The 27597-nt window shown below is 36.4% G+C and overlaps 1 protein-coding gene across 3 annotated transcripts in view; it reads left to right on the top strand.

Moving 5' to 3' along the window:
* Positions 1–6038: 6038 nt before the first annotated feature.
* The window catches only part of wrd (Protein phosphatase regulatory B subunit well-rounded), a 77635-nt gene continuing 56076 nt past the window's right edge, over positions 6039–27597 (top strand). The window contains exon 1 of one of the 3 annotated variants that reach the window (XM_089090784.1): positions 6039–6117. The gene's annotated coding sequence lies outside the window, so the exon portion shown is untranslated. Of the gene's footprint in view, positions 6118–7011; positions 7030–23112; positions 23158–27597 lie in introns of those variants that run through there. The other 2 variants (XM_089090786.1, XM_089090785.1) reach the window with 2 other exon arrangements.

The raw sequence follows: 27597 nt of genomic DNA, 5'->3' as shown, positions 1-27597 counted from the left end.
TCCCCTTAATTCTTTCATAGTTCTGGGGGGTTTGAGGTTTTCAAGCCATTTTATTTTATCAGGGTCTGGGGATATCTTTCCTTGGGTTACTACTACTTCTAAAAATTTAAGTTTAGGTTGAAGTAAATTTACTTTCTCAGGCCGACATTTTTAATTGCCTTGTCTGAACTTCTCGAACACCTTAGCTAACGTTGCTAAGTATTGTTCAGTGTTTTCTCCCACGCATATAATATCATCAACAAAATGAATTATATTCTTTAATCCTCTTAAGAGGTGCAATAAGGGTCTACATAGCGCTCTTGAACTTGTTTTCAGTCCAAATGGGACCCTTAAGTATTCATATGAACCACATTAAAATGCTGAAAATGCAGTTTTATGGACACCCTTTTCGGCTATTTTCACTTGGTGGTAGCCTTGGGTAAGGTCCAAAGAAGTAAAAATTTAGTTTTTGCTTGAAATTGAGTCAAGGATTTCATCTATTCTTGGTAGAGGAAATTTATCGCTAACTACTTGTTTGTTGAGGGCTCTATAGTCTACTACGAGTCTAAGATCTCCATTCTTTTTTGGTACTAAGATCACTGGTGCGCTATACGGACTTATACTTGGACGTATAATTTAATTTTTTTCTAATTCGTGAATTTTATTTTTTAACCATTCTTTGTGCTTATATGGCACACGATATGGCTGTTTCGCTACAGGATTACCGGTCGTTAAAATTGAGTGTTCATAGAACTGTATCAGCCCGATGTCATCTTCGGATTCAAGAAACACATCTTTAAAATTCCATAATAATTCGCATAATTTTTTCTTAAGGTCCAAGTCCGTAATAGGATTCATATAATATCTGTTTTAGAATTGCGATTTAGTTTAAGTATATTTGTTATTTGAAGTTTTAATACCGTTAACTAGGTTTCTTTTAGAATTTTCCCATGTATTTAAATCATTCTCCGTTAAAACCTGGATTTGAACTAAACACGGCCCCTTTTTAATTGTAATTGTATCATTTTCGTGATTATTAGTTACCCAAATAAAACCTTCTCCTTTGACATAAAATATAATCTGTTCCTCGCATAGCAGATTTTCGGGAATTTCAGATGGGGTCGCAAACCATATTTCGGATTTGCTAACCACTGGCTCAATCATCTGTGATATTTGAATTTTTTGCATCGTTTTGTGAGGGACTTTTGTTTTCCTTATCACGAATCCGTAATATTTCTCTTTATTTTCATCGTTTACTAGATTCATACTGGTGCTATGCTTCGCCATTGCAGCATCTTGTGGCGTCACGTTGGGTTTTACTATATTTTTCTATAATTCTACTATTTTCTTGATTTTGTTTGACCTGTACTGTCGCATATCTCCTATTTTTATTTTCGCAGATTCAATAAATTTACTTCATCTCTGCAATGTCCTTCAGAATAATTGGACAAGTTTCTAATTAGGCCATGTCCTTTTTGCGAGACACGAGGTTCAAAATATTGCGACATTATACCGTCAGAAATTTTGTTTACTGTTACGTTGTCTTCGTAACCTCTGTTACGATTTCTTAAGGTAGAAATTTCTTCCCCCACCTTAGCCGGGTAGACAAGCCTCTCATTAGCCACGTCTAATAGTATTCTATTAGACCTTTCAAAATTTGCGCCAATAATAGCCTCATATTGAATCCCGCATATTACAAAATTTGTCTGGAAGATCCTATTGTCCCTTTTTACGTTTCGGCACATTGAACCTTTCGCGTCCAATTTATGGCCTGTCCAACTCGTTAAATTGGGATTATTGGGGTTCCTCTGTTGCCTAATATGAAGAGGCAACATATTAAATACGCAAAAGTTTATGATACTAATCGTTGCACCAGAGTCAATCAAAGCCTTAAAATAAACATTTTCTACACAAAAATCATTAAATATAGGTAACTTGTTATTAATATCACTACAAGACGGCACTACCGTTGTTTATGACCTATTAAATATTCCGGGCACCCTCTGGGTCCAATTTATATTTCTGAGGGGCCTGAAACGCTTCCCTGAGGATTTGTTTCATGTGTCGGTGCCTGTAATAGATATTCGGGCATATGAGGTTCCGTAGGCACATCTAATTGATTTACATCTGTCTGCCTTCACCATATATTATTATGGTAACTTGGATGTCTTGTGTCAGTGCCGCTTACTGGCGCTGACTGCCAATGCCGTTGGCTTTCAAAATTTTCATGTCCCGTATGCAAGTTTTCATGATTTCTATATAGCATTCTCGCATTATATTGGCTTTGTCGATTATTAGGGGTTTCAAATCGGTAATTAATTTGTCTATTGGGGGGAGGGTTATACAAATTTGGTTGGTACGTGTTGTAGGGTACTGTTTGGTGCAATCCCCCCTGGCTATAGCCTTATGAACGACCGGTGCTAAAATTTGTTCTTCCGAACAAATGGTTGCCATAATTTTGCGTATTACCGACAGCAATTCTTGGTATGCGATTGGGGACATAAGGGCACTCTCTTGTGATATGGCCATCACGATTACAATTATAGCACCTTATTATTGTAGGGTTATTTTCGTAATTGGATTGTTTGATAGGCTGAAAACGTACTGTTTTCTGCCTAGCGAGTTCTTGCGTGTTATTTCTTTGTGGTATTGGGGAGTTATCCCTTTAAAAAGAAATTGGGGGATGCCTGATCGCCCTTGAAGTTTATGTTCGTATTTGAATCCCCTAGGCTATTTATTTTTGCTTTACTATGATTTGCGACCATCGTATCGACTTCGATCAATCGCTCTACCTCCTGAACTGCGAGATCCAACGGCTGAATATTTATGGATATTACCACTCTATATAGTTTTGGGGGTAGCCCTTGCAAAAAGGTATTTAGTATGACTTTTTCATACAGTTGCCCCGAACCACTTCCATATTTTGCCTCTACAGAAATGCGTATATTATCAAGGTATTCTCTTATATTTTGTGAAAAGTCAAAGCTCACTGTTCCTTGTTTTAATTTATTTATGGAACTGGTGTCTATAAATCTATCTTTAAATGCTTTTAACAATTTATTAACCGTATTTATTGGCAAGTTGGCGTTATTGCCTATGGTATGTTCAATCGGTTTTAGAAAGGTTAAGGCCTGGCCTTTTAATCGTAGTAGGAGCATATCTTTTAACGCTCCTGGGTCTATTTTTGTTAGTTGTACAAACTGGGCCAATTGGATATTGAATTCGTCAATATCTGATTGACCATTGTACTCCGGTATAGATTTCGCTATTTCTATATTTTTCGCGATCAATTTCTGCACTATTAATAACTCGTTATGGTCGTCCGACATATTTTTTTTGCGTATTAATCAACGTAAAATAAATTTTATTTTTTCAATTAACCTATTTTGGGGGAGGCTATTATCTCCTATGAGATATCTAAAGGGTTTCCCTGTAGTACCTTAGCGGCAATAGGCCTAATCACTTTACTTATATGTCCGTATCTAGCCTAATGATAGCTAATTAGTTCTTATGTCTCCAAAGGCACGTTCCCAGAGGAATCTGATCTCCAGATAGCTCAAGAAAAAAGAGGCCACATTTATATGTCTACATATTCTATTTTCTCCCATTAATTGAGGACGGCGCTAGCCTAGTTGACACAATCTTTAGCGCTATAAGCGGCGCTATCGGAGAACTTATAAGGTGTAAGTTCACAGTTTTAAAGTACGATATTAGATTTGACGAGGTCAATATTTACAGCCACATTTATATATAGCCACACAAATAATTCATCTTTACATATGGCGCAGTCGGTAGGATATAGAATGAAATAAACACAGGTAAAAAACAATAGATTTATTGAACTTACATATTTAGGTGAACAGCAGTGGGTCACTCCAAATGACAATAACGGTGACCGAGATACAACATGAAAGAATTTCAGAATTCTATCCGAATGGTCCTGATTCTGATTTACGAATATTTTTAAAAAGCACTTTTACCCCACTACCAAACTTAGCTCTTTAGTCTTGCGCTGTAAGGACTGGCTCGCAATTGGCTCACCTGGCCCAAGGATGCGAGCCCTTCGTCCAATAATACGTCTTAAATATTTTTGATGATTTAGACGTTCACACGGTTCTTATAGTCTAAACGTCCTGCAAAAGTGACTGCACTTTGTCTCTTTGCTGATTAAGAACTTTTCATTTTTGAAACTAGATTTAGCTTAATTATAGGAGTCGGAATTATCTTTAGAAAGAAGGAACTTTATTTTGGTATTTTAAATACATCGTGTTTTACTCATGGTACATTAATGGTTTGCCCCTCAAAAGGAAACTTGATAAAATTCTGAGAGCTACTTTAATAAATCTTAAAACACTTACTTATATAATTCTAAAAGTGCTTCACTTTACTTTACCACCACCACTATACCCTAAATGGTCAAACGTATTGCCCAAAATTATATATTCTCCATAAATTTTTCATACGTCGCTTTTCTTCAAGTTATTATAATGGCAAACAAGCAACATAGCCCCTCAAAAGGAAACATGATAAAACACTGAGAACTACTTTAATAAATCCTAAGAAATTACTTATATAATTCCTAAAAGAGCTTCACTTTACTTTACCACCACCACTACACCCTAAATGGTCAAACATATTGCCCAAATTATATACTCTCCGTGAATTTTCCTTACGTCTTTTTTCTTCAAATTATTATAATGGCAAACAAGCAACGTAGACGCCATCAAGTGACTGGAAAATTCATGAAGAGTTTTTTTGTTAGGGTTATATATTTTACCATTAGGGGAGGGGGGAGGTTCGATGCTAAGTAAAGTGAATCGCTCTTAGGAGTGATGTGAGTAAGCATTTTTGAAGTTTTAAAGTAGCTTTTAGAATTTTGAATTGTTTTCTTTTGAGGAAGTAAGCCCCTATATCTATACCCAAGTTTTATAACTTTTGCTCCTTTCTCATGAACCGCGGTTAAAATTTTCCCAGAAACATCAAAGAACATAAGAGCTACACAATAAACTCAATGCAATCTTTCCTCCGTGTGGTGATCTGTCATGAGACATGCGGTCCAAAAAATTTCATCTGGGATTTTCAACTAACTATTGAGAGAAATAAATCAATGACACTATCAGCTAAGATTGTGGATCAAATAGATTTTTTTTCCTCTTTCTTTTCTCGACCTAGAATATTTATTCTACGACCCATTGCTGGGTCGTGACCCACATTTGGCAAACACTGGCTAATCTTAATTCCCTTTGGGGAGTTCTAACAATTGTGTTTTTGAACATAGCCCAAATATGTGTCTTTGCCTCAGCAGTTAATGGTCAGGTGTTCGAATTTCTAAGTAATGACGATTAAAGCAAGCAGCCCCACAAAGAAGAAAAAATTAACTTGTGTCTAAGGCTAACTTGCTTTAAGTCAAACAAAAAACAGATGAAGTGAACAAAAAGGCTATACCAATAAAGCGAAAACACAGCATTAAGTAGAGTAGATCAGGATACAGATTGCTCAAAGCAGGTGTAGCTAGTATCACTGACAGGTGAGAAATTAGCGAAAAGTTTATATGATGCACCAAAGAACTCCCATTTAGCAACTACTGTGTGTATCAAAACAAGGTTCGACTCTTTTTTCTTCACTGCATACTAGCAATTGCTGCATGTCCAGCAGAGTTCAAAATTCTGGCATCTTGTGGGAAGTTCTTCTGGCATAGCAAAGATTATAACTGGAAAAATATTCGACGTGGTAATATTTTGGCAGGCCATTGCCATCGAACCTTGCAGTAGCACATCAGCGGGCCGGAATATTTTTGGCGGGGACCTGCCAGTTTTTGGCGTGGCTTAAGGGTCTAGAACGAAGAGGAACAAATATTCTTTGCATCAAGATGTCCACCCAATTATCTACAGAGGATTGAAATGAAAACTTAAGTTGTGAAGTCCAGAAGTATATGTATAAAACTATTCCTAATCTTGCGCCATAATCCTTTTCTTCTAGCTCTGTGTTTGGCTTGTTGTTATTTTTTGTACTCAAACGGCTTTGTTTTATTGGGCAATGTCGCCTGTAAAAACAAAACACAGGCTTTCTATAAATTTGTACCAGCAGCAGCAATTTAAGAAACTCAACTCCTGTAAAAGGAGATATTCTGCTTAACAGGTGTGTGATAAAGGGTATATAACTTGCTTAGTTTTGTCTACTGTAGATTGTTGTATTGAACTGATAAAATGGGCTTCTTATCTTTCACAAAGGTCCCCAAATAGGCTATATTTAAGGATGGTAGTTTTCTTAAGTCACAGTTTTTTCATCCTCAATTGGTCAGTCTATATCACATAGCTTCCAAAATGTCGAATTTTGTCGCTATTCTGTGAAAATATCTGATTGTTGATAAAAAGATAAAAAATCTGGTAAAATTCTAGTTTTGATACTCTTTACTATCTTGGAAAGGGGTTAGGTTAAGAAAATGAAACTTTCAGTAGGCTAACGAATCAAGAACCAAATACATACTCAGGGAAGGTATTTTCAGGCTTCCATGTTAACCCTCTTCTGTTTTCTAAGTCTTAGAAATTTGCCTAGCCTACTTGACAAGTTTAGGCCTAGCCTATTATATATTGAAATTTTGACAAAACAACAATTATACCTTATTTTTCAGGTATCATTTTCTTTTTCTCAGGTTTTAGTTCTGAAAATGCAAATTTGGTAAATTTCTAGTGAGCTATATAATTTAGCTAGCCTAAGATGAAAGTGAAAACATGATTTGATGCCTTTTTTTATGCTCTCTCATGATTCAAAAATTGCTTCTGGGGCTAGGCCTAGTTGAATATTTAGCCCTTAAAGAGGCCCCAAAGGTGTTTAATTATTGTAACCCCACAAAGAAGTTATCAACACTAGTTAGCCTAGGTTGTTGAAAGGTGGTTAAAAACATATCACTAGTGTTGTGTTCAATGAGAGACATTTGTTTAAATGAGTTTATTGAAGCCAACCGACCTGCAACACAAAATAACAAGCGTAAGCACATAGCAAGCAATACAATGAGAGCATTACAGGCGGCACAAGCATATAATAACAAAGGTAAGAATACAACATCTTCCTTCACATACAAAAAAAAAAAAAAAAAAAATAAAAAAAAAAAAAAAAAACAAAACTCTTCTGAAGCATCATAATCACTATCGTAAATAACCATAGTTCCATTTAGTTATTCACAGATCAAAAATCTGTCTTGGTTTTATGGGCCTTCCATATCTTGACACGGGTGGCCCAAATAGAGTCCCGTTTGTATTAGAATTCCTATTACTGTTCACTGGAACCGGATTCGGAGTTGCAATTGGTGTGGCTGGAACATCAGCATTTTCATCAACTCTAAACCTTGATGGAGTAGCAATAGTTGGACTGGTAGCGTATAGTTTTTCAGAGGACTCTGTACCCTCAAGTAATGAACCCAGCGCAATGGACTGGCTCTCATCTGAGTCTACAAATTCGTTTGGAATGTTAATTTCGGTTTCCCCCGGTGCAGTGAATCTAGGCTTCAAATGCTCGCGATTTCGTCTGTAAGTATTTCCGTTTTCCGTTTGTACTAGATAAGATCTTGGCTCTGGCATTGACAGAACTATCCCTTTCTTCCAATGCTTATCTTCTTTTGACAGTTTCATCCAAACTGTTTCGTTTGGACTCAGCATAGCTCAGTCTTTCGCATGCCGGTCATAGTAGGTTTTCTGCCTACACTGGTTTCTTTCATGAACCCTGATGATCTCTTTTCTAGGTATTACCTTGGGACGCAGCTGGATAGTTGGTAGAATCGACCTCGGAGTCCTGCTCATGAGCAGTTGAGCCGGTGATGCAGATCCACTGATTGGAGTACTCATCTACTCAAGGAGACCAAGATAAGGATCCGAATTGGAGTCAACTGCTTTCTGCACGATTCTTTTCGCAATGTCTACTGCCTATTCTATATGTCCATTCGATTGTGGGAAGTTCGGGCTTGATGTACAGAGCTGGATGTTGTACAGTTGCAGAAAACTAAGGAACTCACTGGATGAGAACTGCGGCCCATTGTCTGACCGAATCTTCAATGGTATGCCATATCTAGCAAAATGTGACTTGAGTTTGGTGATGATTTCCAACAAAGTTGTGCAGTTCAACTTGTCAATCTAGATGAACCGGCTATAGTAGTCACTGGTAATGAGGTAGTTTCTGCCCTCCAATTGACAAAGGTCTACACCGATAGCTTCCCATGGGCCTTGTGGTAGTGGAGTAGAAAGCAAAGACTCTCTGGGGTTGTTTGGTGCATATTTCCCACACAATTCGCAGCTCTTTGCAAACCGTTCTATTCCATGGTTCCGTCCTTGCCAGAAAGCCAGAGTTCGCGCTCTCTGTTTGGTTTTTTTCCTGCCACGGTGGGATGCATGCAGTTGCTTGAGACTGTTGGGCTGGATGGCTAAAGGAATGACCTTTTGATCAGACTTCAAGATGACGCCATTAACAACCGCTAGCTCTTCTCTGAAATTCCAGTATGGGATAACAGGTCTTGGACAAGACTTCCTGACGACAGGCCACCCTTCCTGGATCACCTTGATGAGGGTTTGCATGACTGGATCTCGCTGATTTTCTTTTCGGATTTGCTCCATTTTTGTATCACTAACAGGTATGTGCTTAACAAACGAGTTTACATGAAATTCAATCTCATTTTGAAAATCGTCGCTTTCTTCAGATGTGTGCAGTCTTGACAGGGCAGCAGCTACTGGGATATCTTTGCCTCTAATGTAGTGAACCTCCAAATCGTACGGCTGTATCTGAAGCATCATCCTTTGCAGCCTTGGTGGTGCCTGAGACAAAGGCTTTGACAGAATGGTTTCCAAAGGCTTGTGATCTGTGTACAGCTGGACTTTTCGGCCATAAATGTATTGGTGAAATTTCCGACCGCCTAACATGACTACATACAGCTCCTTCTCGATCTGTGAGTAGTGCTATTCTGTCTCATTCAATGCTTTTGAGGCAAATGCCACAATCTGTCCGTGAGTTAAAAGCTCTGCCCTAAGGCCATGTTTTGACGCATCTGTTTTCAACTCTACTTCCTTACTTTGAGCATCGAATGCAGCTAGGTTCTGACAAATAGAAACCTTGATCTTCTCAATCTCTGATTTGTGAGCATCTGTCCACTGGAATGTATCCTGCTTTCCTAACTCTCTTAATGAGTGGTTCAAAGTTGAAAGATTTGGAATGTAACGAGATAGGAAATTGACCATTCCTAAAAACGTCATGAGCTCATCCTTGCTTGTAGGACATGGCATTTCCTTTATAGCCTTAACCTTCCTTGGATCCGGCTTTATGCCTTCAGCTATGATGACGTGGCCAAAATAAGGGATACTGTGAGCATCAAATATACATTTCTCAGGGCTGAATTTCACTCCTTCCTTTCTGGCTCTCTCTAGCACACATAAAAGGTTTCTATCATGCTCGTCATCTTTACCAGATACTATTATGTCATCCACAATCACACCTAGACCTTCTAGATTGTTGAACGTTTCTTCCATTTTCTGTTGGAATATGTCCTGAGCACACACAATCCCAAAAGGCATTCTCATGTATCGATATCTTCCAAACGGTGTATTGAAAGTTGTCATCAATGACGATGGTTCTGACAGTTTGAGCATCCAATACCCAGACTTGGCATCTAGCTTAGTAAACCTGTTGTGACCATGAAGCCGTGCAGCTATGTCTTCAAAAGTTGGCATGGGGTAAAAGGGTCGTTGTATAGCATTATTTAGATCCCTTGGATCTAAACACAAACACAGAGACCCATCTTGTTTTTCAACGGTGACAATTGAGTTTACCCACTCAGTAAGAGTTGTAACTGTCTGTATAAGACCGTTTTTCTAGCTGTTCTAACTCACTTTTTAGCTTGTCATGAAGGGCAAATGGTATACGTCTCACTGGATGTAAAGTTGGCATAGCATCTGGCTTCAGATGTATGGCCCACTCACCTTGCAATTCGCCTATGCTAGTGAAGACATCAGCACAGTCTGTTTTTAACTTCTGGATGAACAATATTTCCTGATTGTGATCAACAAGTCCTGCCACTTCCACAAGACGCATGTCGATGCATGCTTCATAGCCAAGTATTGGCATGGCTTTGGTTTTTACAACAAAGAATTCATATCTACCTGTGGTAGCCTTGTTGTATGTGCATGACAGCATACATATCCCAAGTACTCCGTATGGGATTCTCGTACCTCCGTATGCAACAAGAATCTGCTTGGTCTCTTTCAATTCAGGTCTAGGGACAATTTTCTGAAACAGATCAACTGGAATGACATTGGTTTCAGCTCCCGTATCGATTTTGAACTTAATGTTCGATTCCTGTTTGTTCACGATGATTTCTGCAGTCGGTTGGCTTCCTTTTATATTTCCGACGGATCCCACAAAGAGTGTATTGATGAATACTTGGTCGATCTGAGATGCATTTCCACTTTCAACAGCATGCACTGGTTTGCTTCTGCAAACTCTGGCAAAGTGATTTGAGCGTCCACAACTTGAACAAATTTTTCCTTTTGCTGGGCACCTGTGATTTGGATCATATTGCCCTCCACAGAAGTAGCACTGCTTAGGCTGCGAATCATATTCTGACTGGTGTTGCTTCCTTTTATGTAGACTATCAATCTCCTGTTTGATATTCATATTTTTTGAAACATCTGCCATTGTTGAGAGCTGTGCCTGGGTTGTCTCATGGGCTCTAGCGATTTCTATGGCTTTTGAAAGTACTAATTTACCACCTTTTGACAAAATTTTCCCCCAAATTTTCGGTGATAAGATTCCACAAACAATTCTGTCTCTCACTATGTCATTAATGGTTGTTACTGGGTGATCACAGTCCTTAACCAACACACGTATGGCTGTTATATACTGTTCCACTGATTCATGCACACTTTGGTCTCGTTTGTGAAACTTGTACCAAGCAAAGACTGGGTTGATAGATGGTGAAATATGTTCCTTGAACTTTTCTAGGTAGCAAGCAATTTTATCTGTCTCTTCTGCCTGCAATGTCCAAGTACTGTATACGTCTCGACCTTTTTCACCAAGCCACAGAAGCAGATATGCACACTGTTGCTTTTCAGTTTTTCCACTTTAAGGGCCTGTGAACATTAGCCGCACATGTTGTTCAAATTTTGTCCATGACTCATGACTGGCTGCGTCCCAGTTAAAATGTGGTAAAAGCGGAGAGTTGTCCATCTTGACTATTTTTCTGACACCATGTTGTGGTCACTGAGGGACCTTTTTTTAAATCAGTTTATTGAAGCTAGCCGACCTGCACCACAAAATAGCAAGCGTAAGCACTTAGCAAGCAATACAATGAGAGCATTACAGGCGGCACAAGCATATCATAACAGAGGTAAGCATACAACCTTTTTTTATGCTCTCTCATGATTCAAAAATTGCTTCTGGGGCTAGGCCTAGTTGAATATTTAGCCCTTAAAGAGGCCCCAAAGGTGTTTAATTTTTGTAACCCCACAAAGAAGTTATCAACACTAGTTAGCCTAAGTTGTTGAAAAGTGGTTAAAAACATCACTAGTTTATAAATAGGTTGCTCAAGAGTATATATTCTAAAAATAGCACTGAATTTTGTGATTTGAAACTTTGCCATTGACAATTCATTGTATATTCCAATTCAGGGTATATATTTGCACATTAGGGGGTAGGAGTGGGTAAATTTGCAGTAGACCATATAACTTAGCTAGGATGAAAGTGAAGATGGTAAATTTTCACCGTTCATATTATTGACTTACAAATAAAGTAAAATATACCACTTGATGCCTTTTTTTATGCTCTTTCCAAATATATTAATCATTGTTGTTCCAAATGAATTTTACCCTCACCCCTATATATACCAATTCAGAGTATATATTTGCACAGTAGTGGGCAGGGGCAAATCTCCAGCATTTATCATTGGGGGGGGGGGGGAGGGGGCAAGAGGGGTCCATATCTGCATAGTCAAAAGGCATGGGGTATATAGTATTTTTTCTCCACATTATTGGGGGGGGGGGCAACTGCAACCCCCAAACAATGCCACTGGTAGGGGGTGGGGTAAATTTTATTTTTGATGCAAATGAGGGGTAAGTTTAAACTTTACCCCCAACTCCCCCTAATGCGCAAATATGTACCCTGAATTGGTATATATAGGGGTGGGGTTAAAATTCATTTGCAACAAAAGTGGTTATTATATTTGTAAAGAGCATAAAAAAAGGCATCAAGTGGTATGTTCACTTTATTTGTAAGTTAAAAATATGAAGGATGCAAAAAGAACAATCAACAGGAAAGCCAGACCCTGGAAAAGGTACAACAAGGAGAAATCTCAGGAAAATTGGATAAGGTATTCAAAGGCTTCGAATCTTGCCTCTAATGTAGTTAAGGAATTGAAGTCTCAGCATGAGGAAAAGCTTGCCACAGATATCAAGACAAACCCCAAATCTTTCTGGAGACATGTTTCTGCCAAAAATCCAAACCATCACATCATTCCTGACCTCAGACGTAATGCCATAACCCACTCATCGCCAATAGATAAGGCCAATGTATTAAATACCCATTTTGCCTCTGCCTTCACCATTCAACCTTGTTCAACTATTCCTGGAGCACCATCAAACTGAATGTGTCATCTAATGCCAAAATTATCAATTACCAAAGATATGGTCTTAAATAGCTTGGAAAAACTTGATGTTAATAAATCCAAAGGATCAGATGGAATACACCCAAGGCTTCTTAAGGAATGCTGAATTGTTCTCAGTTCTCCCTTGTGTGGCCTCTTCCAGCTGTCCCTACAAAATGGAGAACTACTGTCAGATTGGGAAAAGTCTTATATAACACCAATCCACAAAAAAGGCCCCAAAGATAATGCAGAAAATTACTTTCCTATTAGCATCACTTCTGCAGTTGTAAAGGTGCTTGAGAGATCTGTTAATAGAGCTCTAATTCAGCACTTGAAAACTAACAACATCCTCACTTCCAATCAACATGGCTTCAGATCTTTAAGATCTGTTGACACTAATCTCATACACACACACAAGTATGTTACATCATTATTGGATAATGATGTAACTGTTGATATGGTGCTCCTGGACCTCTCAAAAGCATTTGACAGGGTTTGCCATGAATTCCTCATAACCAAACTAAAAACAGCAGTTGTTGATGACATTATTATCCAGTGGATACAGAGTTTCCTTTCAGAATGAACACAAGTTGTAAGAGTTCATGACTCTCAAGGTGTCCCTCATTGCTCCTTGTCTACAACTGTTTTCAGCAGCGTTTCCTAGGAGACCATTCTTGGGCCAAGTCTCTTCAACTTATATATAAAAATGCACACAATCTCCTCTCAAACTTCCTCACTCTTTATGCTGATGATTCAAAACTTGTTGGTAAAGCAGCCACAACCTCTGACTGGCAATCTATTCAATCTGACCTTAATATTCTTGGGACTTGGGCTGATACATGGCTCCTCTCGTTCAATATTGACAAATGCCATGTAATCCACTTTGGTAATCATAACACACATCAGCAATACCATCTCCAAGGTAACCCCGTTTCTGCAGTCTCTGAAAAAAGAGATCTTGGAGTCATTGTTGATCATCAACTAAAGTTCAGCACCTGTGCAAAATCTGTATCATTGTCTGCCCTCCAATCTCTTGGAATGATCAAAAGAACTATCTCTAGCAGATGCCCAAGCATGTTTATGAAGCTCTACAAGGCACTAGTTTGCTCGTGCCTAGACGTTGGAATGCCCCTGGCATCAATCTATTTCAAGAAGGACAAAGAAATTCTAGAAAGAGTTCAATGAAGAGCAACCAAAATGGTCAAAGGCCTCAAACAAATGCCATACAAAGAGCATTTACATCACTTGAAACTTTCTACTCTTGCATACTGGAGGAAAGGTGGTGACATGCTAAAGCTAATGACCCACAAAATTATTTCCAAAAATGTTCTCCCTTGTCTCCTTACCCCTTCCCCAGAACATTCTGTGACTAGAGGTCATTCCAAAAAGATCTTCAAGCCATGCTCCTTAGTCTGAGAAAGAAGCCATTTTTTCAGCCAACAAGTAACAAACATGTGGAATCTACTCTCTGAAAATACAGTGGCTGCTGATTCAGCAGGTACATTCAGGAAAAATTTGGACAAAGAATGGCTACAGCAAGAGTTCCTGTATGACTGGGAAGCTGCTGAGTCCTCAACCTCAAACCCATTGAAGTCATAACAGAGCATTACAAGGATGAAAATCCTTAATTTGGCTCCAAGCTTCCATTTAAGGTAATATCAATGGGTTTTTCTAAATTTAGGAAATGTATTTGCAGATAAACCTAATAAATTGAGTTTGATCAAAGTTGTGAAACTAAAAACATTTTTGTTGTACTTCATTTATGCAGAAGATTTATTTTGCAAGGTTACACTTTTATAACACAACAATTTTTAAAGGCCATCAAAGGTCAGGGCCCTCTAAAGGGAGAAGGAGTGGAGGTAGGTACTTCAGAATTCTTCCCTGGGACATACTCTAGTCTGTAGAACCATCCCTGAAAGTTTCATTTTCCTAACCAAACCCCTTTCCAAGATACCAAAAATTAGATAAGCTAGAATTTTACCAAAAATCTGGGCAAATGTATAGGTAGGCTACAAGATTTTATCACTGGCATAGAGACAAGGTGCATACACTACTCATTTGCCTCTTTTTACTCTCTAGTCTAGTTTTGTCTTAGGGGAGGGGTAAAATGTATATTTTGCTGCCCCATGCTACACTAGCAATACTGTAAGTATTACAGTTTTGTTTAGAGTTAAAGTTGAATATGTTTCTTTGCCTACCATAATAATGGTAGGCTACTTATTAAAAACCATTTAATGGCTGTTTTAATTTACAGTCATTTTTCTTAAATGGCAGCAGGTCAGAATAATAGTATTTTAAGCATCACATTTATGAAATATATATTTACTATCTACAACTATAATATGAAACAGTAATATACTTACTGTGGTAAAAATTATTCTTTTTCATGTAGGCTAGTTTAGCTAGGAAGAAAGTGAATTGCATCATTTGATACCCTTTTTGTGCTCTTTACAAATATAATAGGCTAATTGCTTCTTGGTCATGAAATTGTGATTCCAACAGTGTACTTTATGTTTTGCTATGTTGTAATTTTTGAGGGTTTTCAGGCTCTTTCTAAGGAATTCATACAAATTTATTTTCAAAATAACATTTCAATATTAAAATTGATTACCTTAATTTGCACTTTGGAGCAAAATTGATGTCTGTACTGGATCTATTCTGCTGCATGTTGAGGATCATGGATTTTTGTCACTGTGTTAAGGCCCAGTGACACACTGTAAGAGATCTCTGCTAGAGATATGGAATTTAAGCCCACTCAGTAACAGTGACCACAAGATAGGTATGGCCTGCACAACAGAAGTAGATTGGTAAAGTAGACACAACTGCACAACAGAAACTTTGGATAGAGCATGCAAGATGGTTGGGTATGACAAGCAGCATCAGCCTACCAGCAAGACACTCTTATGATGGGGTTGCCATCAATGAGTAATTGATTGGGATGGGCAATCCCACTCATAATTCCATGACTTGTTATTCCATTCCTTGTCAATTTAGACTCAAAAGGTAAAGCTGAGGGTCATTCTTATAGAAGGGGAGGGGAGAAATGCACCAGAATCCAATACAGGCCTGACTATAGGCTTGTGGAACCTTAGAAAGACTTTGCAGGAGCAGCTAGTTATAGTGTGGCTTGAATTTATGAGACCAAGGCTTGAATTTGCTCTTAAGATTGCTTGTTGCCAAATGCCATGGAACTTTAGTTATTCATCTATTAGTAACCCTACATCTCTTTCTTCAGGTCTAGTCTTAAGCACTGGGTTTGACATTGAGTTGGGATCAGATATGTTGTACTGGCAACAAGGGTTATTACTACCAAAGTGAAGGACACTGCACTTTAACATGTTGAACTCAAGTAGCCTATCTTGTGCCCATGTTTGGGTTTTAAGAAGGTCACACTGCACACTGGGTTGATTAGCAGCCCCCAAACAGCTTGGAGTCATCAGCATAGAAAGTGATGTTGTTTCTTATTCCATTTGCCATATTGTTGATATATATGAGGAATATAGTAGGACCCAAAACTGTGCCCTTGGGGACTCAGCTTACAACATCAAATGTTCTGGAGAAAACCATCTTACCATTAAGTTAATAATTACCAGTCTTAAATCACCTACAAAGGGTAATTTTCCCCCCTTCACAGTTTTTTCAGACACTCCTTTTTAAACTTTTGGTTACTATGGGCTGTTTTAAGGGCTAAAACTGGAATTTACCCCAAAAGTGATTAATATATTTGGAAAGAGGCAGCAGGCAATATATTCACTTTCTTTCTAGCTAAATTATATAAAAAGATTAAATTTATCCTAGCCTAACTGTATAATAAACAATCAAAATTGGAGATACATTTTTTTTTTAACAAACTTAATGTTCATTTCAGGAATGAATAAGGATACAAATACTTCTATCTTAATTGCTGCTTTAAAGTACTACTTATCAACTTTTCTTTTGGCAAACCTGATTTTTTTTTTTTTTTTTTTTTTGTATCTCCAAAGAGTAAGAAAGAATTTAGTATACATGTAAACCATCAGTAGTTACCAAAATGAGTAGTTACAAAAATGCAAGTTTTTAGTTCTACTAGGATTCATTGCCTATCCCATATGGTCAGTCAGGGCTGGTGGCAACTGGGCAAAATCAATAACAGCCCAGGACAGCTTGCCCTAGTTGCCCCCTTCTTTGAACAGCCCTGTGGTCAGTCAAGTGAGTACATAAAACTTACCTTAGACAATTCCTCTGGAAAATGTCTTCGTCAACTTTTCAAAGGACCTATATTTTAGCACCAAATCTCTGCAAATCACTAAGCTCAGGTGAAGCTTTTTGTGCAAAGAACCAAGACTGCAAGAACAACACAGAATAGCTGAGACTATTTCATATGTATTATGCATATACTCAACTGCTGTCCCTCAGGTAAAAGAAGGGCAATGCTTGGGTGCTATTGTAAATTCAAAATACAATTTCCACTGCCATATAACTGCAAGATGCCTCTAAATGTGAGGCTTATGAAACTCATGAAAAGGATCATCTGGAGACATCATTACAAAACTGCTTTGACTTTGAACCCAACCCTAGGTAGATTATTGCCCTATTGTTAAAAGCATCTGGTGGAAGACAGGCATCAATCAATTTTCTATAAAGTAAATAAAACAGCAATTTGATTTAAATTTTGAGGCAGATGCAAGACCAACTTAGAATTTCTCTATAATGGGGCAGATGCATTTAAAAAAATACTCTTCCTGGTCTCCTTGCTCCCCCAGAATGCCTTGTGACAAGAGGAAATGCAATGAACATCTTCAAGGAGCACTCTTCTATCAGAGAGAGAAGCCATTTCTTCAGCCAACGAATAACCAACTTGTGGAATCAGCTCTCTGAAGATACAGTGTCTGCAGACTCAACAATTGCCTTCAAGCAAAGACTTGACAAAGATTGGCAACAACAGGAGTTCCTCTACAACTGGGAAGCTGCTGAGTCTACAACCCAAATGTAGCAAGCAAATCACAACAAACCCATTAGATGTCATCATGGAGCATTACAAGGATGGAAAATCCTTAAACTCGCTCCAAGCTGCAATTTAAGGTAATTTAGGGTAATGAGTATAAAACAAAGATTTATACAGATACAACATCATACAAAATATCTATTCTTGGTCCTAAAGTGTCTCTATCTGTTTGAGGCATAGCTGATTAAGTGACTTATATCCAGATAGAAGTTTCAATCCCATCCATTTAAATCATGCCACAACTTCTCAAACACATCATTTTTGCCTCCTAATATGACACCAATTATTCAGCTGATGAATCAGGGAGTAATATTGACTTGTAAAAGTTATTACCTTTGATGTACATTAAAACATCTGTTAAGTGAGACTGATGGACAAGATAAGACTACCATGCTAGAGTTTTGGAAAAAGTTCAACATTATGAGAGCCATAGAAATTATTTCTGATTTGTGGGAGGAAGTTAAACCATCTGACATGAATGGTGCTTGGTGCAAAATAGGGCATGAATGTTTTCACTGAATATGCAGTGCAGAAAATGACAGTACACCAACTGTTCGTTGTGAAATTTCTAATTTAGCTAGAGAGTCTAATTTTGAAGGTATGGAGGACCAAGAATTCTCTAATGAAGAACTATTGCAATTAGAATTGGAATTTACTAATGAAGAAGGTGAGAGTGACCAATCAATAGAAATCTCCAAAAAACACAATTCAACCTCAAAACAAATTTCCAAAGTGATGTGTTTGATTGATAAAGCTATGAAGATTTATTTAAAGAACAATCCTGACAGTGGAAGGAGTTTTAAAGTGTTCTAGGCAGTAGCTACAAATTGTCAGTTGGGTATCAAAAGGTTGTATATCCACAATTGTAAATTTTCAGAGGAGCAAACAAAAAACCTCACACCTTTTTTAATTTCCCTCTGATAACTGTAAAACAAAAACCAATTGATACGTAAAATCAATGCATATAAATCTGTTTTGTTCTACAGTTATCAGGGGGGGGGGGTGGGCAATAAAAAATTTGTGAGGTTTTTTGTTTGCTCTTCTGAAAATTTACAATTACAGAGATACAATCTTTTGATACCCGACTGACAAAATATCAATTGCTACAAGGAAATTAGTTTTACATTGATAAAAAAAAGCTGTTCAGCAAACATTGGAATAATTTTTTGTGAAAGAAAGCCAACTTACAACAATACCAATTGTGGATTCATCAGAATGCAATTAAGTTTTAATTTTGCTTTTCATAAATTAATTGAATACAGTAGTTTATTTTGTTTTAATTGGATATGTTTTTTTTTGTATGTATGTAACTAAATTTTATATTATTCTTGTTTTTTAGTGTTTACTTCATTCAGTTTTCTTTTTAAAAAGCAGTATTTTTATAACCCTGTAGCCTATCTTCAATCTGTACATGGTTTACTATAGAAAATCTTCATTCACTTTGCATTGTTGCAATTTGCGTCATGTTTTTTTGAACATAGCCTCAATGCAAAGTGAGGTATTGGTGTACCTAGAAAGCAAAAGATTCACTTCAGTTTATGAAATCTCACCTCTCATTTTTGTTAAATTAAATCTATGTACATGTAGCTCCTGTATATAGAATTGGATAATGTAAACAGTTGTAGAGTCTTCTTCCCTTTAATAAGCATTATAGCTGCCTGGTCTCAGCCAGAATTAAAGCCATACATGCATCACTAGATACCATTTTGCACTGTGCTTATATATATATATATATATATATATATATATATATATATATATATATATATATATATATATATATATATATATATATAAAACATTTGTCATATCCCATATCAGCACTCTTTTCTCTATTTCAATTGGGGTCCATTCTGTATTCTTAGAGCTATTTCACATATAGAAAATCCTCACAGAAAACAGAGAAAAAGGTATTAAAACTCATCACCAATACCTCCCAAGATGTATGCAAATACAGTGCAACAATTTTGCTTATTGAGCTATCAAATATTTTCTTTAGCCAGTGGAAGACTAATACCTGTAAGTGTCACTTATGACCAAGAATGCATTCTCATGAAAAACAAGCCTAATCCATTTCTTATATATAGCCACAAATAACAAGGCAAATGCCTATCACAGAATTGGAGCAAATCTAACCACCCTTCATCATGTGGTGTATTTGTCTTAAATTCCAACAGTCAATTGTATGCATAATTTGGGAATAATTTCTGATTTTTCTTTGTCTGTTTTGACTTATCATTCAGCGGATAGGTGGATATTTAAGAGAATTCTTCTTCTTGCTGGTGCCAACAACCCTTTTTATAAACTTGTGTACCATTGGCTTTAATGTAAACCTATGTAATGAGTCTAGGAATCAAGTCAAATTAAAAATATGACAAATAAAACTAGGGAAACTGCCTTCCTAAGAACTCTAAGGGCAAGAGCATCATTTGTACTTTAATGAAAATGACTTGTATTTTGATTAGCATCTTTTCCATTTGTCATGACATCCCCTTGAATCACACCTGTCAGCAATAGGATGTTCCTGTAGTTGTTGATCTGTGAAGATAGCTTGCCTATTCATAAGATGTTTCTAAAACTGTTTGCCGAGGCTTGTTGCAACATTAGTTGTCAGTTGAATATTTGTATGGATCCACACAGCCAGAAGAAACTGTATCCTGGTCTAAAAAAATTCACAAATTCACCACTCAGCTGGAAAATACTTAGATATTCAGCTCTGTGTTGGCGTGCTTCTTGAACAATTTTTAATTGAGTCCTCTTTTTCTTGGAAAATTATCTGAATGAAAGATCTTTGGGATAGACTTTTTATGGTTAATCAAGGTTTACAGATCCAAGCTGTCACAAATAAGAGTGGGCTACTGCAGAGTTGTTTGGGCTTTAATGAAAATGTATTTTGAATAATATGTTTTTATTTTTAAACATCAACAACAAATAGCAAAATTCACAATAATAATTGAGATTAATGGCAAGAAAAATATCTTATAATATTTACATTTGCGACTTTCAATTTAGTTTTGCTGTCAAACAAATTTATGGTAACAAACTGCAAGCAAAGAACAAAATGTGTATAGTAAGTGGATTTCTAAAAAAAAATCTTGACAACAATAAATATATGAAAATAATCTCTTTTTTATGTTGACTCAAAATATATAAAATTCCTTAATTTTGAAATTAGCCACAAAAAGTTGCAAGCCTGGAAAAGAGTGGACTTGCCTTAAAAGGGGTGCTATCTTGATATATATGCAGCTTCATATTGAGATTTTCTGCAGGCCAATTAAGGACTTTCTATTTCTCTTGTAGTAATGGTTTTGTGTTTACAGTAAATTACTTGTTTTTTGGCATTCTACAAATACAGGGAAATATCAAAAGCTAGTTTGTTTGAATCAATTTTTTTTTTTTAAATAAGTTTCATAACATAGAAGCAGCAATTTTCGTTTGTTTCAGGTTTCAACTTTGTTCTTTACTTTCATCAGAAAAATCTTTTAAAAAAAATTAAAATGCATATAAATAGCCTGTAAGTTTCACATTTTGCCAGACCAAAGTGCTTATTTCTTCTATTTTGTGGTACAAATAATATTTCAACATTTAAAGGAGGGTCGGCATGCTATTCAACTAAAATTCTGAAATATACAAAATAAACTTAAGACAATTCAAAAAGCTCTATGAGTTTCCTTACAGTATCAGAGCTTATACCACCACATAGTGTCACATTCATTCCCAAACATGTATTGTCCATGCATAATGAAAGGCTATAATTTAGAATATATATGTAGTATTGCATAGCTAGACACAAGCTACTGGGGAGGGTGAAATGTTGGTGGTTTAATTTTGTGGGATGGGGTGCCCAAGCCCTCAAATGTGAAATTCAGGGCCAAATTTTCCAACTTCCTATAAGAAGTTCTTCCAATCAAGATAGAGAAGGCATTCAACCTTTAGAATCCGTTAGTTTGGAATAATATATTTTGACCAAGGGTGTAATGTGGATGCTAAGAGGAGAGTGGGTCACCTATTATTGCAGAACAATTTCAGCATAAAGTAAATATTACATTTGCATGACACCATTAAGTGGATGGTGAGAATTTGCCTTACATTAAGGCAGAAGAGTGGCATTTATGCTCTCTAGGAGCAATATTTTCCTAACAAAACCTCTAAAAAATATGAACATTACTATCTGATAAATTGCTTTGGCAGTTAAGCCCCCCCCTCCTTAAACAAGTCTTAAGGGGTCAGCTTTTTATGGGGTGATTTTTATTTTTGAAGCATTATTGTGCAAAAGTGAAACTTTACTATCACACAAATGTAATATTAACAGCAAACATAAAATAAATACCAAAAGAACATTTTTTTTTCTTTTCAGATGAATGCAAAGAGTAACATTGAAACTTAAAAACAAACAGAAATTATTCAGTATAGGAGGAAGGCTACCCCACCCCCTCCTTTTAACCCCATGCTGTTTATGCTAAGTCCCATAGTGTTCTACTGAAGGTATATACGAGTGCAAGAAATGTAGTTAATTGGAAGTATTTTATGTAGTGATTGCCTCTTAAAATGTTAGATTATAAATTTTTAAAAGGAATTTACTTTAGTAAGCTCTTCTATTCTCATGGCATAATGGGAAAAAAATTATTGTAATTCAGTTGCCCTTATTTATGCAGTCATTCTTAAAGCTTTGTTGGCAAAAAGTCAAATTTAAGCATAAAGAGTTGTAGTTAAGGGGAAAGGAGGAGCCCTCCTGATATATGAAATAATTTCTTTTCAGTCAAGCACTATTCAAGCTTCAGGCCTAATTTAAATGATTGGTGGTTTAGGGGGTGGCAGTCCCTCTTATCTACATAATTTCTTATGTTTTTTTTTAAGCTTCAATGTCTCTCTGTTTTATTTGAATTTTTGTTTAGTTAATACTATTTACAAGGATAACCTTTAGTCCAAACTTTCCTTGGTTTTCTTTTTTTTCAAGCATTTAGAAAATTGATGTCTAAATAAAACTTATGAAGTGAACATTGGTAATTTATGCAGTAATCTTTTTAGTTTGTTTAAGTAATATCTGGATTGATAAATCAATAAATTATTTAGAAAATTATTTTCTACATGTTTTAAAGGAATATGTATAAAAGGAAGAAATTATTAATAAAAATTTAATGCATATCAGAATGATGAAACTAGATTGATTGTTTGAAATATAATGATACTAATTCCTGGAATTCTCAGCAATTTTGATTTCTGGTAATTTACATTTGGTATCCAACTTATCTTTGGTATCGTTTCTAATTTAATTTCATCTTTTCAGCCATAGCAGTATCTGTTACTTTTAGCCTAAGTTTCATGTAATTTCTCAATTTAATTTCTGATTGTTTTGAGTTTCAGTTTTTTGTTCATACTGCTTTCTGTTGTGTTAGTTTGAAATATTATATGACCTTTTTTGCTTGTTTTAGATGTTTTAGATTTTTTTCTAAATTAATTTCTTTTCTTTCTTAAGTTGACATAATTGTATTATTGGTTAATTATGCTAATGTGTGTGAACTTTTTCTTTCAGTTTTTCTGCTTAAGAACCAAAGCATCAGATTTTAACTGAAATTTGGTAAATATTTTTGAGTATTCAGTCAAAATATTTGATCTGCCATAGTTCTGTTATTTAAACGCAAAAAATAACTTTGCACAAAATTTGAGGTGGATGGGAGGCGAACCTTATTCACATGAACTTAGAACCTGGGTTAAAATAATCTTCTCATGTTGTATTTTGTCGTTACTGTTTGTTTGCTTAAATGAATGCACTTCGAAGTCATTTATTAAGAGAGTATTGTTTGTTGTCTTAAAAAAAGTCAGATATCCATGGATCAATACTACCAGATTGTCTTCCTTTTTTTCGTCGTAATTGAGGTTCTCTTGTACTAAAATTTTCTAGTGGATCAGTGTAAGAAATATAAACAATTTCATGCCCCAAATTTACACAAACACTTTTCTTGCAACATTTATTGTTTTAAGTGAGATCCCCTTGTTCTAGTCTTCTTGCCCTGAAACTTTAAGCTCTTTGGAAAAAAAAGCAGTGGTCTCACTATTATTATCAATATAACTCAATTATTTTCAAAATATTTTCTCTTTTTATGTTCTTCTTGACCATTATACATGCTAGGGAATTTGTAATCTCATTGGAAACAAAACAAATTTGGGTTTATTTTGGGTATCACAAATCAATGCAAGATCAGTTTTTTCATAGCTTTTGTCTTCATTGACGTCCTCTTACCCATGTCTACATGTCCTCTAAGTTAAAACCAATTTTAGAAAACAAAAGTTGTTACCTTATTTTGCACTTCAGAGCAATATTAAGGTCCATACAGGATCTGTTTCGCTCCGTGCCAATGATGGCAATACAATGTAATGTCACTGTGTTGAGGACCCAGCAACAGAGATTTGCTGGAGATATGAAATTTATGTCCACTTGGTAACAGTGACCAAAGGTAGGTATGGTCCATAAGAACCATTCTCCAGTGGTTTAGAGTTGACACCACTGCACAACAGCAATCTCGAATAGTTTGCAAGATGGATGGGAATGAAAAGCAGCATCAACCTCCTAGAAACACACTCTTATGAAAAACTTGCATCAATAATTAGTTGGCAGCTGAATGGGATAAACAGTCCCACTTGTATTTCCATGGCTTGTTACTCCATTCTTTGTCAAGTCTAGACTTGAAGTACGGAGTTGTGGGTGCATTCACCATTTCATCTTGAAGACTGTTCCAGTCATTAATGACTTGTTCAGCAAAATAGTTTTGCTGTATTTGTGTCTTCACAGTATGCTTAGAAAGTTTTTGCAAATGGCCTCTTGTATGGTGCTGATTTGCATGTTTTGTGAAGAGAGTATTGTTTGGTTGGCTATTATATTTGTAGGTGAGCATCATGTCCCCATGCAGGCGTCATGCATCATGTCCCCACGCAGGCATGATGTCAAGCATCATGTATTTATGGCATAGGTTGTTGTTACCAAAGTGAAGGGTCCTGCACTTTGCCATGTGAAACTTCAACAGTCAATCATTTGCCCTGGTTTGGATTTTCAGGAGATCAGACTGTAGGCTTTGTTGGTCTGCTTGTCCAAAGAGCTTGGAATCATCAGCATAAAGTGTGATGTTATTGGTGACTTCCTTTGTCATATCATTGATGTAAATGAGAAAAAGGGTAGGGCCCAAAACTGTACCCTGAGGGACTTCACTGACGACTTCACATGGTAGCAAAAAGACTTTGTCACCATTATTTGTAAAAAGTTGGACCTGCTGCTTCTGATCTGTCAAGAAATTCATAACCCATTTTACCATGTCAGTATGGTTGCCAACGGCTGATAACTTTGCCTTAAGACGTTTTTGTGGCACCTTGTCAAATGCTTTGGCTTTTGACAAACGCTTACCTTGTCAAACGCTGAATCACAGGACGCACTAAACTGTCGGGCACTATAGCATGCCTTGACAGGCGCCAAAGTACCATCCCTACATCCTGGCAAATTCAGATTTGAGATGACAAAATAACTGGTGACTTTAACAAGGGGATCATCAAAATTATTACTACTAGACTTTGGAGTCAACTTGATGTCCTAAGTTATTCCCAAGATGTTGCGGATACCCTATTTTGATAAACTGGCAACACACAATATTTAATTTACCTTGCTACTTAAATGAGAATAGATTTTAATTCCCATAAGGGCTTTTAGTTGAAAAATGTATAGGTGAATTGGTGAAAATAATGTCTTTAGCCCTTCCTTTCTAACACTACCTATGAGTTTCAACCTCACCCCCCAAATCATTCCCAAGACAATGCAGGTATGTTATTTTGATAACCTGGATAGGCATAGTGCCTTTTGATTTAGCTCTGCCCTTTCCCCCATGTCAAAATCAAGGTTTTCTTACCCCTACCCATCAACACTCCCTGAAAGTTTCAACCTGGTTTCCCAAGGCATTCCCAAGATATTGCATATATACTATTTTGATAACCTGGCAATGCATAGCATCTTTCGATTTATCTCACAACACCATGAATAGATCACAAGCCCCATGGGAGCTTAAGTGCAAAAACAGGTTGGCATATTGGAGACAAAAGTCTTTTAGCCCCTTCTAATGCAAAATATGAAATCCCATTGCAATGCCATCCCCCATTCCTTCCCTAGGACAAAATTAGTTCGGATCATCTTTCCTGAATAGGGTTCCACCTGGCCAAGAAACTTATCAACATAGTTTTTAAAATATTTGGAGAAACAAAATATATGACCCCATTTTCGGTGTCCGGAATCATTTTTCTTCTGGGCTGGAATAATAATAATAAAAAATCCATGTCAAGTAACTCACAAAAGTAGTATAAATTTTGTGCCTTTGATAATCTGGCAACACATAGTGTCTTTTGATTTATCTGACTACCAAACCATGAATAGATTATAAGCCCCATAGTCTGGATAGTGCAAAAATTCTTAGGTATATTGGAAACAAAACATTTTTACCCCCTCCCCATGTGAAATCCTCTTGCAGTGCCCTCCCCCTCCTTAAGGTAACTGGAAAGTCTTAACTCAGTTTCCCCAAGCAATTTTCAAGATATTGCAGATACAATATTTTGAAAACTTGGTGCACAAAGCATCTTGCGATTTACTCAGGTATGTGTATAGTTTCTAGAGTATACTGTTGGGAAACTCTGGGGAATCTTGGCCCAGTTCTCAATCCCTAATAATTCTCAGCTAATCAGAACATTAAGCCCAAATATGTCTGCTTTTTCTACACATGATAAAAAAAAATAATAAAAAAAAGTTTTTGTAAGAAAAGTAAATTGTCATATTGCTAAGACAAGCAGAAATAAAATCATAGTATGATTTAAATTTTGTAAAACAGAGATTACTATCAATGAGTGAAATAAACAAAAATAAAAATAAATAATCACGTCAAATATTAAGGTGGCAGATACTGCCATAGATGAATAAATGAACAGAAATTTGAATGAACAATCAAGTCAAAGTTAAAACGAACAGAAATTTTCATAAACAAGAATAGGGCTACCATCCCCTAAACTTGGTGTGATTTTGCTTCATGATAACGGGCACCCACTTGTGGTACTGGTGGCTCAAGAAACACTTATTAAACGGGGGTGGGAGATCCTTCCACATAGCTGAAAAATTGGCTGCAAGATCAACCCAAAGAATTTTATGGTAGAGACGTACATAAGCTATAAGAACAATGGGTGAAGTGTATAATTGTTGCTGGGGATCATGTTGAAAAGAAAACAAAGTTTGGTATTGATTAAGTTATTCATTTTGGCGCTACATTGATTTGTTTCGTTGCTTATTGAATGTTATCTTATATTATTCATATGAATTAAAAATATGTGTAATTTTTGGTCCTCAAAAGGGCTGAAGTCATCCTGACCCCCATTCTGTAGGCAGTCTTAACATGTATCTTAATCCATCATTTTATTAAAAGTATCTTTTATTCTATATTTTATTGCAACTGTTTGACATGCCCTGAAGTTTAAAAGCAGACCAATATAAAGAAAAATTATTTCCTGTTGAAGAATCAATATAACCTCATTTTTTAATGGGATTTTATTTTCCTCTTTATATTCCACTTGGTCCAGTCTAAACGTTTCACGTTGACAGGAGAAAAAAAAAGGTTTGGCAGTTTCAGGGTTTCCTAAATTGATACAAGCCACTTTTTGTCAAAGTTTTTTTTTTCCTCTTAGGCTTGATTGGTCCAGCATACGTGCCCAATAAGTTGCTTGCTGATCGAGACAAAACAAATTTAGGCCTATTTGGAGGAGGGGGCATTAATGTGTTAATGGTATTAATACAGCCTAAATTACTTTCAAATTTGTTCTCTACTTAATGGTCCACATCGCCAAGAAAGTTGTGAACGTCATTTTCAAGCTGATTGGAGAGACGAAATTTAAGCTCCTATTTTTTATGTCCCCAGTCTTTTTGATTTTTCTGTAAATGATGGGGGCTGGCCCCATCCTTAAACCCTCTCTCTCTGCTATTTTTTTATTTTCTATGCTGAAA

The sequence above is a fragment of the Artemia sp. Qi Xiang Cuo genome, chromosome 6 (genome assembly GCF_049724085.1).
Source record: "Artemia sp. Qi Xiang Cuo chromosome 6, ASM4972408v1, whole genome shotgun sequence".
Lineage (NCBI taxonomy): Eukaryota > Metazoa > Arthropoda > Branchiopoda > Anostraca > Artemiidae > Artemia > Artemia sp. Qi Xiang Cuo.
This window is presented reverse-complemented; position numbering and strand designations above follow the sequence as displayed.